The 16,231-nt window shown below is 35.6% G+C and overlaps 1 protein-coding gene across 10 annotated transcripts in view; it reads left to right on the top strand.

Moving 5' to 3' along the window:
• The window catches only part of LOC129568060 (ras GTPase-activating protein raskol), a 128,715-nt gene that overhangs the window by 67,293 nt on the left and 45,191 nt on the right, over positions 1-16,231 (top strand). The gene's annotated exons all lie outside the window — the stretch shown is intronic.

Raw genomic sequence — 16,231 nt, forward strand, 5'->3', positions numbered from 1 at the left:
CACATTGATAGTCTCGTCTCACGCGATTCGACACATCAAAAGGCGCTAATGTCTGGATATTACTAAAAAAAACTTCGACCACAATACATGTCAAAATGCAAGTCTCTTTGTTTCGACCACTTTATTCCGGAGCTGTTTAACGCCTAATCTAATTTTTTTTTCTCGAATTAGTCGGACAGCATCGAAGTTTTAGGCCTTCATTAATTTGACTTTGTTAGAAGAAAAAAAACACCGAGTGGAAATTGGTCCAAAAATAAAGTCATTGAAATGTTACACACATCTAATGACTCAAATAAAAACAAAGATAATTACTACCGCTGGCCAGAGTCGCAATTTCGGGTCAGAAGAACCATAATTGCGGTGATCCAGTTTAAAATAAGGAAGTGCTCTTAAAATGCCGAAAATCAACGGTACTTTGGATGTTGATGATTAACTTTTGTTGAAATTAACCAAAACAAATTAGAAGCTTAATGACTTCGTGTTCATTTCAAATGTGGAAAAGAACAACACTTTAAATACGTGTCAGTTGTCAAGTGACGGAATTGATTCCGGCTTTTGTCAGTTCGTGTCATTTGTACACTTTTTTAATTACTTAATTTGCGCATTTATTCGCGTTTTAATGCCACTTTCTTTTGTAAGAAACACTGTCGATTCGATTGCAAGGCCAAAGGATTCGAACTTATCTCCTAGAACAACGGACGAAAACTTACTTTTTTTCTGCATTGTTTTTTTTTCAATAAAAATACACTGAATATCGAAAGCAAAATTAGCATTTCATTATGTCAGCGCAATCAATCGAATCGATTTGCATGTTTCAACATAGTTAAAACATAATCAGGCACTTGCATTGAGAAAGAAAGAAAGAAGAAGAAAAAAAAGCGGCGGTTACGCTTGAAATGGAAATGTTAATTCCAATCGTTGAGAGTTTAGTTTCATTAAATTGATTTTTTTCTGTAATAATGCCGATCAAATTGTGTGCACGTTCGTTTTGCTTTTTAATCGTTGATTGGAACACAAACACACACATACATTTAATAGCACGGTGCAGTTTCGTTCGGCAGCGCGTGCGCGTGTTAGACAATCGACAATGAAAGTAAAATATAGCGAAAAATGAAAAAAAAAAAACTTGAGACGAGAAAATGCGAAAATGTTGCATACTGAGCAAAAGAAAAAGTGTGTTGTGTAAATGTAAAGCAGAGCAGACCAACGTGAGAGCAACAACAAAAAAATTGAAAGAAAAAGTAGATATTTTGAGCTAGCGAAATTGTACACCACGGCACTTATGCGAAAAAGAAATTTCTACATTTTTTTTTTTTTTTGTAAATCTTTTCGTATGTTTTTCTTCTTTTATTTTTGCATTTCAGTTATGAATGAGCTATTAGTTTTGATTTCATTATGATTGTTTTACAAGCCCATAGACCGTGATGAAAATGACAGCCTGCACTTGTTTGCACCTCGTTTGTATTAAAGAAAATCTGAGATCTACAATCTGAGATCAAAATCTGAGATCTGGTAACAATGTTTGAATTTCAACCAGATGAGATGAGGTTTTTTTTTCTCTTCGAAATTGACTTTATCTTTTGATCTGACTCAATGAGATTGAAATGGTTATTTTTGAATCAAATGTAAGATTTCTTCAAATGATCAAAGCAAAAACATTTAATTAATGGGCTACGACCACTCCTAATCATAGCCGAAAGAAACATGAAGTCATGATAAAATATGGGATGATCACCCAATTCGACATCCGATTCAATCAAATTTCACATATATATTCCCGAATAAAATTGCTAGCTTTCGTCGGGATTTTGTCATTTTGAACTTTACAAACCACATCACACCGTTCTATTTTCTCCTTCAATGTTTACGATTCCGTCGGCATAGAGCACGAGAAAGGCGAGACTCCGACAATATTGTGAAATATGATTCGATGTCAATAACACATGAGCCGAACAGATCGCCGGTCTTCTGATACAAAAGTAAACACATGCATGAATTTATAGAAAATTGTGATGATTGTTGTCATGGTTTTGTATTTCTCTCGTTCGAAAAGTGCTCGTTCCGCTTTGTGTGGTGTCAATCGGTTGCGCATTGTTTTGAATTTTAAAATAAAATCTCTCACCTCATTCTTTCAAGTTACAAGTGCTACGACAATATAGTATGTACACAAATATTTACGCTGAAACGAAAAGAATGAAAATTGCCGTGTTCATTGGAAAATGAGGACAATAAACTTTGCTAATTCAAGTGGGAACCGAACAAAACGAAAACTGTTGATTGCTCGACGCGTACAGATGCGTTCGTCTCAATGTGTTCCTACTTGGTTTTGTCTGCCATCAGTTCGATCACATCTCAACGTGTGCCGTTATATGGTAATGAATACAATTTAAGTGACTTGGTGAAAATTGTTCTTTTTCTCGCCAATCATTGGGGGGGAAAAACACGGTGTTTTATGAGTTGATGATGATATGGAATTTCAATTTGCAAAACTACCTGCACAGTGATTGTTTGTTCGTATTTTCGTTTCGTTTTGTTTGATTTAAAGGTGTAACCAGACAGTCACAATGATGACTTTGCGATAGGCGTTTGAATCGCGACGCCAACAACTGATCTTCCATCATTTCCCTCATGTTTTATAAAATGAATGGCTTCAAATCCCCGGCTATGATGTAAACGATATACATTTTGAATAGCGAGTTGTGATTAAAATTTTGCACAAGCTCAACGGATGGGCGGATGCGATTTTAATTATACCCATGTTCAAAAGTCCATTTTTCTGCTGAAAAAAAATGATGTATATTTTTTTTAGCAACCTGGAATTTCGTTGGACATGATTTGAAATAGTCATAAGTATGGAATAATCTACTGATTTGATCATACGGAATGAGTCAGTTGTCAATGTTTGTGTAAAAGTCATCTATATGCCCGTTCTAATCAAAATGCTAAAATTTTAATAGCAGATTATTGTCAATTTATGATCATTAGGCCTTTGTGAATGGCCGCCTTGCGTTCACCAGTTATCATAAATCCGCTTGATGTGATCACTCGTTTTGGGTGAGTGACCAGTGTATCCAAATCGAGATAAAACTGTTCAAATTTGATCACAAAGTCACATTGAAATGTGTCGGCCACACAAACAACCGTGTGAATTTCATGAAATGGCAACATGATGGCAATCACAAATCATACCGGCTTGAGTGGGCTGATTTGCTGCCAAAAAGAAATCATAACCATTGTGACGCTATTGGATCATATTTGTGTGCAGACAGAAAAACCAGTATAATGAACAAATGAACGAGCTGCCTGTCTCACATACATATCGCCTATCTGCATACACATTTAATGATCAATTAGCAGCAACCCACTTTGCTGTCTCACTCAATTCGGTACAATATCAACGATATACCCGGCCAAATGCGATGCGAATTAAAAGAATGTGTGTGTATGATAGCAGCCTCCATGTCTTGTCATATTACTTCCTTTTTTTTTAATGAACAAGCGAATAAAAAATACCACTGTAATTTCTGCCGTTTCGAAAGAAAAGAGCGAAAAATTATGAATTTATATGTGAACAGTTTTTTATCTGCTATTTTATTCAGCTCACAGGCGAAGCGTCAAATTCCACAAACAATTTGTCCAACATAGGAACAAAACAAAAAAACGCAACACAACAAGAATTGGCTGAAACAAAGACTCATTTCCTTACAAGATTGCAGTGAATATTCAGTGCTCATTAACATTCAGTTGCATGTGTTGTGTTGAACAACGAAATTTGTATGTTTACTTTTTCACGCGCACTCACTGTCACACCACACAGCCGGAAAAAATGCAACAAAGTACAGACGGCACAAAGTCGACAAGCAAAACCGAGGAACAAAATAATGAAGGGAAAAAAACACGGGCGAAGTTTCAGACAATGGCTTTTGCATTTTACTACGAAATTATAACGAAACACACACACACACACTCATGCACAAATGTTCGAAAGTAAACAGCACCGCTGCAAAAAGAAGCAGCAGCACTCACACCAAATCTAGGCTCCCATGTCATATCTTATCTTTTGTCTTCCCTTTTCCAATTTTTTTCTGCGCTTATGATTATGCAAAATATGAAAAAAAAACAACACAGACATAGGAATACGTTGCATTTGAATGAGAAACTACGGCATAAGTGAAATGAAACAAAACACAATTAGCTGGGTAATTCAACTAACATGAAATACTTTTTGCATTTGCCAGTGGTAGAAATCTGTTTTTGTAGGACAACACTTTTTCCTCTCTGCCAAATGAAATCTCAAGAGTGTTACGGTGACAATGTTTGCATTTGCTATTTTTTCCAAAGTTTGTCACGATGCAGACACACTTTATGCACTCAACCATTTGCCATATACGAATCATTCCTAATTAGTGCGTAGACACCGCAGACATGTTTCCTATTTTGCGGCCAAAGCATCTCGCAACGCAATCATGCTTATGTCATATTCAGGCAATAAAGCACTCTTGTGCTGTGCTTGTAACTTGAATGTCAGCAGCAATCACTCTCAACCACATAACATCTGAATAGAACTTAATATGGAAGGGAAATACATAACAAAGTTGAAACCAACTTCAACTTGAGACACTATATTTTAATTTAAAAGGCTCAAAATGACTGCATTTGGCATGTATTTATTTTACTTCGGGACTAATTTCCATTCGGTTTTTGACTCTTTGTGATTTGTAATACTTTTTCTTCAAGTTGAGCCCAAAATTCATTAGCTTTTTTCCTCGGGTCTTCGCTTAGACTGAATCCATCGTTGGTGATGTCAAGGAAATTCAAGTCATCGCTTTGAATTGGCTGAAAACCAGCAATCAAGTCGTATTTGTAGGTTGGTTCTCTGAAATTCACGACAAATGCAAGTTATTTGGAAATTTTCTAATTTTTTTCTTCTGATTTTATCATACCCATATTTAGCGAAATTCGAAAACAGTTTTGTGATATTTTCAATTGTTTGGAGACACACTTTTGCTGGTTTGCTATCACCATCTTTCAGAACTTTGTCGTAATAAGATTGATAAAGGTTGCAACTGCAAACAACAAATCGTTTAACAGATTATTGCATTGAGATAAAACTGGGCTTACCGAAACATATAACACTCTGCGTCATAGTGAGAGGCCTCTGGAATGTGCGATGCTCTTTCTTCTGCATGATATATTTCCAATGGCACAAGAATTTTCAAGAAATTCAACCTTGAATCAACAGAGAACCTGTACAAAATGATTGTAAATGCAGAATTTTACGTGTGAAAAACGGAAGAAACCTTAGCTTTGGTGATACTTACCGAACATAAAACGTCTTTCCCTTTGACTCTTTCCTATGAATTTTAATGGATTTTGACGTTGGATAGACGAAATTGATATCACTTATCAAGTGTAAGTACTGAAGTGTGGTGCTTTCATCAATTACAGCGTCTCCAAAGTAAAACTGCCGCACTTCTTTTGTCAGTTCACGATATTCCTACCGGTTAAATAGATTCAATTGTGAATTCAGATTAATTCCGTTGTTTAAACACCAATGTTATTTAACTTACATTAGATTCAAACGGAAATTTGAAATCTTTAAAGGGCAACTTGAGGGTGAAATTACTGTTTAAATCCCAAACAGTATATCGCATGAACGGATAAACATAAAAGAAGTAATGTATCGCCTCCTGTGAAAAAGAAACAATTATTTTTCATTCGATAAATATTCGAAAAGGTGAGGCAACTTGTTACGAACTAAAGACGTATGATAAAATATGATGTCCGTGTCAATATCCGACTTTTTATAGATTTCTTCGGGTGATTCAATCAAAAATGCATTCTTCGCATCTTTCCCTAAGTTTTGACAGTAAAAAAATCGAAAGTTATTATCGATAGTTTCCTCTTGAGCTCATGCTATGAATACAAACGTTCGATAACAGGTGAAAATTTTACATTGAATGTTCTGTAATAAGTGCTTTCATGCATTGCCGTGTACTTGATTTTCTCGGCTGGAATTGTTTTGAAAAATTCAATCAACTCTTCAACTGAACCTTTTGGTTCACCTGATTCTGCGGCGATTTGATATGCGAAAGGTGTGTGATCGTTTACTTCAGACAATGACCAAATGCTGTGTGCTGTTCCACTCATAACGATTGCATTTTTGATATACTTTCGAGATTCACTTGATAGCACCTGAAAATGCGTTGATATTCCACCAGCACTATCACCAAACACAGTGATTCTGTGGTTGTCCCCGTGGAATGGGCCAATATTTTCGTGTATCCATTTCAAAGCCAGTTGCTGATCTTTTAAAGCCATGTTGCCCGAATATTCGGGTGTACCTAGTGATAGAAAGCCAAATACTCCTACACGGTAGTTGATCGTTACTAAGATCACATTTTGTTCCATCAGAAAATCGGGCCCGTATATATCATCATTGCCGGTGCCATCGAAAAAGCCACCACCAAATATCCAAAACATCACAGCGAGCTTATTATCTGCTTTAGCATCGGCTAAAAATGAAGAACGTAAACGATTCAATGTTGCAAAATCGTTATTTCCATGGATTTTAGTTCAAATTTCAATACCTGGCACGAAAATATTCAGAAAAAGGCAATCTTCACTTTGCGGATAGTCATCGTTTGAAATTGTATTTGGACGAACGCAAGTGTTTCCAAAATCAAAAGCATCGAGAATTTTTGGTTTCCATGGATCAATTGGTACAGGCGCCTGATTTACAAAAATATCTCTTCATTTTATAGAAGTTTAAATCATTTTTTTTTTAACTTACTTTGAATCTCAATTCACCGGTTGGACTTTTTCCATACGGTATTCCTTTGAAAGAATAAAAATCGACATTTTTCAGAAATGAAGTTTTCCGAACACCTCGCACTTGTCCAGAATTTGTGTCGACTGTTCGATATACATCTGCTGCTAAACTTGCATGAAATATTAGAAACGATGTGATGAAATATAGCAAAGCACCCATGTTGATTATAAATTGAATACTGCATTCAATACTGTATAGCATGCCCATTATATGATTCGAAAAGTATGCAGTAAAAAAAATAAAAAAAGGCTGTATTACACAATATTGTTCGATTCACTTTGAATATTGACATTAACTCTGATTTCAGGCTATTTTCAAAGGCAATTTATTGATGTAACGTGAAATTATCGCAAAATCACAAAGAAAATGCAAACAAGGTGGAGGAAAGACTGCAAGTTGTAATTTTATTTTTGTATCTGTGGACGGAAACAATAATGTGGTGTTTAGAATGAATGATTCTGCAATTCATTTATTCTTTCGATGGTGTTTCAATAGTATTCTGATTTTGTTTCATTTTTTCGTCCATGAGTCGTTGTGCTTGTTTTTCAAGTCGACTCCAAAACTCCATCGCTTTAGTATCACACCTGTTCACACCCAATTTCAGTCCTTCGTTTGTGATGTCAAGAAAGTTGATCTCGTTGCCTTTGATTGGATGAAAGCCATGAATCAACTCGTTTTTATACGTTGGCTCACTGAAATGGAAGATTGGATTTTAATCTAGCTTCCATGTGCACCTACCTCCTCGCAATCATACCCATATTTCGCAAAATTAGAAAACAGTTTCGTAATATATTCAATGGTTCGAAGATTGATTTCAGATTGCTTATTTTCCATATTTTTCAACGTTTCATTGTAATATTCGTCACATAAGACGCTCCTGTGAATTGTTGGAAATTACATAAGAAAGAATTATATTCAAACCACTAAACAGATGAAAATTACCGAAAAACATAACACATTTCATCATTATGTATAGCTCCTGGTTTATCCATGCACTTCGATTCCTGTTTCATGAGATTCAATGTTGAATTGACAGAGAATCTAAAAGAGACAGATGTAATTTTCGAAGAAAACAATGATTTGAAAGAAAAACAAATCTGATAATTACCGAATATAAAACGTATTCGCCTTCTTCGTATGAAGTTTAATACTCCTATAAGTTGGATAAACAAACTCGATATCATTCGTCATGTCTGTTAATTGTTGGAAGGTTTTTTCATTGATTAATGCATCGGAAAAGTAAAATGTTCGCACTAATTTCGACAATTTGTGATGCTCCTGTTTGCAATAAACCGAATTTTTATGGGAAATTTGTAATTTCTATTGAAATATTCAGAACCAACTTCAGTATCGAGTGGAAATTCAAAACCAGTGAATGGCATAGGTATCGTCAAATTTACATCGGGCTCCCAAGAGGGAAAAAAACTATTCATTGCCGTTATAAGCAATAGTGCCTCCTAGAAGAATACAAAATGTACATTAGAAACGATGTGATGAAACAAACGGACAAATTTTAGGGACAATCCTAGTACACACATTGGAGGTGTGATAAAAAATGACATCACGATTAATATTTGATGTGTTGTAAATTTCATGAGGCATTGCAACCATGAATGGGTTTTTTGCGTCTTTTCCTAAATTTATGGTGGAAAAAAGACATTAAATAATTATAATTAAAGTACAGCAGTAGCAGAAATTCGTGTCCCACTTTCAATAACTGGTGCAAATTTAAATTTGTATGTTTTTAGCACAGTTTCTAGGAAGACAGAAGTTGCAAGTTTTTCGCCTGGTGTAGTTTTTAGTAAATCAATCAATTCCTCCATAGAATTCGTTGGCTTTCCCAAGTCTTCAGCAATGCGATTTGCTAAAGCAACGTGATTCTTCTCATCGGATAATGCCCATAGGGTATCGGCCGTTCCGCTCATCACAATTGCATTGCGGAAGTATTTGCGCGATTCGCTGGACAAGACTTGGAAATGAGTTGATGTACCACCTAGAAAGACGTCCAAAAAATATAGACATTTAGGGTGTAATTACTGCAACGAACATGATCTGAAGAAAATAATTGAATTGAATTGATCTTTCGTTTGCCTGCACTTTCTCCAAAAATGGTAATCCTACGGCGATCACCAAAGAACTGATCAATATTTTCATGTGTCCATTTCAACGCTAGTTGTTGATCTTTCAAGCCCATATTACCCGAATACTCGGGTGTATCAAGTGAGAGAAAGCCCAAAACTCCCAGCCGATAGTTGATTGTAACTAAAATTACATTTTGTTCGACCAAGAAATCGGGCCCACTGAAATGTTCATTGCCTGATAATTCAAAATAACCACCGCCATGAATCCAAAACATAACTGCCAGTCTTTTGTCCGGTCTGGCGCTGGCTGGAACGTAGATGTTCAGAGTTAAACAGTCTAAAAGATGATAAATAAAATCATTATCAGCTGATGAAATAATTATCATTTTATTATTATCATCACCTTCACTTTGTGTTTCGCTGATGTAGCTCTCCAAAAGTTTCGGAGTAAGGCAAGAGTTAGAATGATGAAAAGCGTTAAAGATCTCTGGTGCCCATGGCTCAATCGGCTCAGGAGGCTATGAAAAAATTAATTGTATGATACAATTTGTATCATAATGTACGCTTCACCTTCTAGCTTGAGTTCACAATTCATACTTTGAAGCGTAAGTCACCGATGGGTGGTTTAGCGTACGGAATTCCCTTGAAAGCATAAAAGTGTACTTTTCTCAAAAGAGACATCTTCCGTACGCCCCGCACTCGACCCAATTTAGTTTCAACTTCGCGATATTCAACATTGGCCCCAACACTCGTTACCAGAACAACAATAACACAAATCAATAATGTATCGGCACATAAACTGAATCTCACATTTAAGCTCATACTTGACAAGTTTTTGATTTTCAACTACTGATGATCGTACTGAGCCAAATATTGTAACAGACTCACTTATATAGTGCAATATTATTCGATTGACCATATCTAATTTTGAATTTTTTTTAATTACTTGGAGAACGGATGTAATTTGTTTTATCTTATATATCACAACAAAATAACAAACTCCAAATGGGAGTAGAAAAAAAAATCAAATGGGAGTAGTAATAACAATAACGGTAGTAATAACATTTGATATGCAAAATTGCAAATGTCACCGTGAGAAATAATTTGTGGAAATTCTGGAATTATATCAATGCCAAAAATTTAAAATAATCAAAATATGCTATTGACTAATGGGCTAAATAATCCTTTTTAATTGCTGTTGACTGCCAATATCCGATAAAATCAAATAGGGAAATGAAATAGATTAGTATAATTCGATTGCGAAAAACTGTGCAATCGAAAAATAAGAGTCATACCAATTATCATTAACGTTGCTGATTTTTTCGACATGAACAGTTTGGTATCAATTGGAAATCGCAAATATTTTCAAAGACATTTATAATCATTATGATATGACTGTGAAAGAATTACGAAAATCATGTCATTTTGTTATTTGTTTGTATTTCTAGGGCTTTTTCTTTGAAACGAGACAAAAATTCCATAGTGTTTTGTTCTGAATTTGCACTTATTTTCAATACATTGTTTGTGATGTCTGTGAAATTGGGTGCATCAGTTCGAAATGTTTTGAAGCCAGTTATTAAAAATATAATTTCATCGATTGATTGCAATCACCAAGAGTTTTTCGCAAATGATTTCAATCGTGTATTCTTCTTTCTGTGTTGCTATTTGAGTTTTTGTTTGGAATAAACATTCGATTGAGCTTCAACGAAAATCACGTCACATCGATTCTGCTTTGAAATTTGTCTACTTCAAATAGTCGGTACATTTAAATACTGTTTAAGTGTCTAATTTAAACACCATTTAAAAATATATTTCACGGCAATGGTCATCAATTGCGACGTTCTAAATGCCAACCAGCTCGCAAGAGTCTACCAATTTTGTTGTTATTTGTCATTCGAATTGCACGAATGCGTGACGTGATTGCTCTAATGGATATTATAAAAAAATCAAGCGGCTTGAAGAATGAAAACAAAAATAAAATACGATACATACGTTAAGTAATGTGTTTTTTGTGTTCGCACACATGAGATAATAGCAAATGTGCAAGCGATTTGAGTGTGGCATTGCCTTGAAACGAACATTTTAATTAGAGTATTGCGATAGTAAACAGTATTTTTAGCAGAATGTAAACCGAAAATCAAACACCAACAACGAAAACAGAAAGGCAGACGAATCAGCATTTGTTCGGAGATGATAATGTTCTGAATTGATGGGCGTTTCGAGGAACAACAACAAAAATCGAATCAAATAAATTGCTTTGATATTTGCCATGCACATGTTCAATAAATCGGTATTTCTAGTGAAAGATTACTGCGGCGACATGAGCGAGAGAATACGAAATGTAAACAAATCAAGTGATAAAATGCACTAAAATAAAATCAATGTGAACCAACTGTTCGAATCGAAGGGAAAAAACAAACAATCGGGTGCAAGGAAACGATTCCCGATAGAAAAAAAAATAATTCTCAGCTTGTGTGTTTATGGCGCAAATAAAAATTTCCATTCAACAATTAATTGTGTGCTGTTGTTTTTTTTATGATTGTAGCGACGCCACTGCCGTGGATCGAACTGGCTTTGCATATGTCATGTGAACAATATCTTGCTTGAATTGCAACATTTGAAATAATTTATTCATATTCGGAGCTGCCATCGATCGCATAAATTTTCTTCGTCGTACGACCAATTCGCGTTCATACATTTCACACACTCGATGCCGATCGCTATGAATAGAAAATGTTGTTAATTAATTACTAGAATTGCCCTCAATAGCAAAGTCATTTGCGGATTTCTTTTTTTTTCGTCTCTGTTAACTAGATGTGCAACTAGTAATGAATTAATTTCCATGGCAGACAATCAGCAAGGCAAAACGAAGCCAGGCAACGGGTGATTTCTATGCGACTCGTTTCGCTCGACAAATGCATGAAATATATTGATATTTATGTGTGTGCATGGAACGAAATCAATTTTTAGGCCACTTTCAACAAAAATGGACTCACATTCCGAACCGTCGTCAAGCAAAGCTGAAAAAATCAAGAAGAAAAAAAGCTAAACGGCAATTCGATACCACCATTTATAAACAAAAGTGACAATGTCAGCCTAATAAATATGTTAAATTAATATTTTCATGCATTGACGACAGTGTCACACATTCACTGCTACATTTTCCATCTCGTTACATACGCGCTGGATCACTTCCATTTCGTTTTCGTTGCGTTCAAATGCGCCATAATTCATTTCGTGTCGATGTTTTAGTGCCTATGCACGGCTCAGTGAGATGCAAGTAAAAGTACAATCGAGCTAAATGGGTAGATATATGTATGTGAAAATCTGTTTACATTTGCGATTGCATTGTGGCCGAAATGAAAGTAGTAAAAACACACATGTACGCCCTATTGTTGAAAATAGCTATAGAAACCGAAAAAAATGGGTCAACTATATGCGACCAACTGACGCTGATACGTAAACACGCACATGTATTCCTTTCTATCCACCGGGACGATGAAAAAAAGACTAATTTGTATGACGCACGGTTGCTTACGAAACAAAGAACAAACAAAATGTCAATAAACAGAACAAAAGTGCAGTTGTATTTGAATAGAGCACCTACGGGCGTAGAAATTCTCTTTTTCGAAATTGTGTCAGTTAAACGGTCCGACCAAGTTGTAGTAAATCACGTTGGATGCGTATTTAATTTCAAAAATGGGCAGATCATTCAATGAAATATGTCAGTGGAAATGTAATCGATAATCTTTCACTTCGTTTGATTGGAAAAACAAATTGCAGTGCATCCAACACCGTGGCGGATGGAGTTTGATCTAGGTTTTCGTTATCAGACCGATGTCATAATTATCATTTGTTGCAACGTTAACACGTTGATTCGATGTGATCGTGGGTCGATGATACATGTCGCATTTCAGATTTCTGTCACATACGCTCTGCACCGTCGCTTTTCTCTTCAGCGTTTTTCAATTGATAAAGTGGGAGCCATAAACAATTAATCATATATCACTTAGAAGAAACAAGAAAAATGAAAATTGAACACTCGAAAGAGCAGTCTGCACCCAAATCAGCCGGTCTTCGGCACTTGGTTCAGGCGTTCTTGTTAAATAAAGCGATGGTTTTGTATACGTCTACGTTCCACGCTATTGTGGGCTGCAGTGTATGTCATTCATAACCACTATAGATTTCGACTTGGTGTTTTTACCATAAATTATATGGGCATTTACATTTTGGTGTGTGATTTCAAATACAAAATAGTTTGTGTTTTTGTTGTTGTGAGAACGACGTAGAAATTCCATGCGCAAAATGCGTTGGAGGTGATTATTGCATTGACACACCATGCATTGAGCCGATTAGGCATTTTTTTAGGTAAAGGAGAGTCATTTACCGTCGTAAAATTGCGGATTTTATTTGTAAATGCATTTTCGGATTCCGGTTCAAGGCATTATCAAGAATGCACTTTTGGGAAATAGTTCAAGATTTGAACAAAACGCATTAAAATAAAATGGAATTTACAAAAGCCAGCAGCAGGCCTATTGATTCCATTTACAGATTGAAATTAGAAATTTTATTACACAATTGAAATAATGTCACACATTACAACCAGTGGAATAATGCGTAGCTATCAATTAAAATCCATTTTGGATTCAAACGAGACCTAATTGGAGAACAATGATCCATAACAAGCGAGATTCATTCACTTGAATTAAATTCCATTTTAGAAATTCATTTTTCCCCTCTTTGTGTCATTCTGGCGTGATAATTCTCGAATCGATTTGTCGATAATTTTATGGGATCCGCTGAACAATGTCCGCCGACTGCCGCCGTCACCACTCGCGTGTTTATCATCCAAAAACAGATGACAAAAATAAAACTCGCTGCTTTGCAGCCCAAAAACAGTTGCGTGTCAATAACAAGCACCTTTGTTTTGAAATGCGAACGGAATTCTATACAAAATGATGTGTTTTTTGTGTTTGTGTCAGTTTTACAATTCGTTTTTGCTGATTAAAAATTCAACGAGTTGGACAAAATCAATGGCAACGGAACACATTTTTTACTAACCCGTCGACTCGTTGACGAAAACAGAAGAATGAACATACAATTTATAATGTTTTTTAATCGCTTTAAACCTTTTAGAAAAACAAGCAGTCGGTGGATTAAACCATCGAAAAATGAACGAAAAACGCGCATGAATTCCACACCAAACAATAACTGTTGTTCTTTGACTCTCAAGCCTCAATTCTCCATAGAAATTGAAATGTATTTGTGTTTGTCTGCTCTCGACGTAAGCACACAATTGGCAACAGGTGGAATTGTACTAATGCGTGTGTACACCAATTTTCTTCTTTGCTTCACCAAAATGAATAGCAAACACGGGTAATGTAAAGCAAAAATTGCACACTCAACAGCCCGTCTTAATAACGGAGCTCAGCTAAATAACAAAAAAAAAACTAAAAATAATAATTACGACGATTAAAAAATCATGCGAACGTAGTACGTGTGCATACATAGTTTTAAAGTGCGTTGAATGCTATCTAAATGTTTGTGTATCACACAAGTAAGCAGTCAGCCAAACAATCGGTTATTGTTTTGCGTGCGCCTCACTTACGCCTCATCCCAACCACGATTATGCACACACACTCACATCGAAGAAAAAGAAAAAAAACAACTCATTCGAAAATGATAATTCATTTTTATTTCATTGCGCAAATATGCTTCCATAACATTGGCCCATGCACATTCGTTTGATTGCATATTCATTCCATAATTCTAGACGATAGCTCGCGGTCCGAGGTTGAGCCAATTTTCTTTCTTTCACGTGCGTTGCAATTCATTCTCATGTGGCATTTCCATTTCATAAATAAATAATAGTGCTGTCGGGAGATAGCGTTTCGACGGAATCGTAAATTAATATATTGATTCTTTGAATATACGTTTCAGTCGAAACATCAAAAAAACATTTTATGGCACTCGAGACATATGCACATTGCACACACACACTCTCAAGGGATTGGCTTTGCGCAATTTTCCAATTTGTACTAGAAAACAAAATTTGGTTGCACTATGTATCTAGCACCATATTTTCAGCGCGTTTTTCAAATGGCAAACAGATTTCGTAATAAAATTTATTGACTCTAAACTAATTAAATCTATGTGCGTTCCGTTCAAATGATCGTTCATTTCGATTGAAGCCCAAGCACTCGATTTTATGATGGAACTTTCATCCTAGAAACAGATCAAATCGACGCAAAAATATGAATGACTCAAATAGATTTGTTTCTTCTGCAGATGCTTTGCGGCGCTCATATGTCGATTTTGTACATTTTAATTTGGCGCATTTTTAATGAAAAACACACATTCCGTTGAATGTGTGAATTGCGTCACATTCTCACACACACATGAAACAATTGAAGGCATTTTCTTTGTAAGTTTGCCAGCTCAAATGAAATAGGTGCTCATTTGAGGAACAAACACACAAAAAAAAAAACAATCGACAGCCTCAGCTTGATATAGGCTAGATGGACGACTTCTCTCTTTCAACTCTAACATTACGCACTTCAAAGCTTCAATTTATGAATTCGACGGCAACGATATGTAACCGCATTATCGCAACTGTGTGAAAATTGTGGATTTTCTCATTTAAAAAAAACCCGTGACTCGGAAAATTGCACAATGGAAAAATCGCAATGCGTTCTATCGCAGATGACTGAAAAAAAAAGCATTTGTGCACACTTTGTGTGTTCACAAAAAATTTATTTCAATTCACATATTTCCGCATCGTTTGCACATTCTTTCGCAGAACCGCATATTTTGCACTGGAACAAGCATTCGCATTGAAACATGCAGTGTGTGCGCCATTCAGACACTGATCCGACTCAAGTAAATTGCAAAACGGGAGAGCATTGGTTTTGGTTTGAATTGCCCCAATTTCATTCGCATCAAGCGTGCAATTTTACAATCGACCGATTGTTATTCACAAATTCCATTTGATGGGATTTATGCTAGCCAAAACAGAGCCTACGGTCCATGGTCAGCAGTAAAATCTTTTTTGTTTTTCTTTTTGGTTATTTTACCAATACCTCGACCTAGTAAAATGTACGAAAGACCGTTAATTTTGAATTTATCCCTGTGAAACGCATAAAAAATTACATAAAAAAGAATTCATTGCATAAATCTTTTCGAAAAAAATAATACACACAAGCATGCAAGAGAAATAAAAAAAGTGAATTTAAATTATTTGTTTGAATGGTTTTTCTTTCACTTGTATCAAGTCACAGCGACTTGTAGTTGCCATATTCCATAAAAACCCAGTCAACTC

This window comes from Sitodiplosis mosellana, unplaced genomic scaffold (assembly GCF_009176505.1).
Source record: "Sitodiplosis mosellana isolate CC-2019 unplaced genomic scaffold, AAFC_SMos_1.0 Smas_scaffold_1, whole genome shotgun sequence".
Taxonomy (NCBI): domain Eukaryota; kingdom Metazoa; phylum Arthropoda; class Insecta; order Diptera; family Cecidomyiidae; genus Sitodiplosis; species Sitodiplosis mosellana.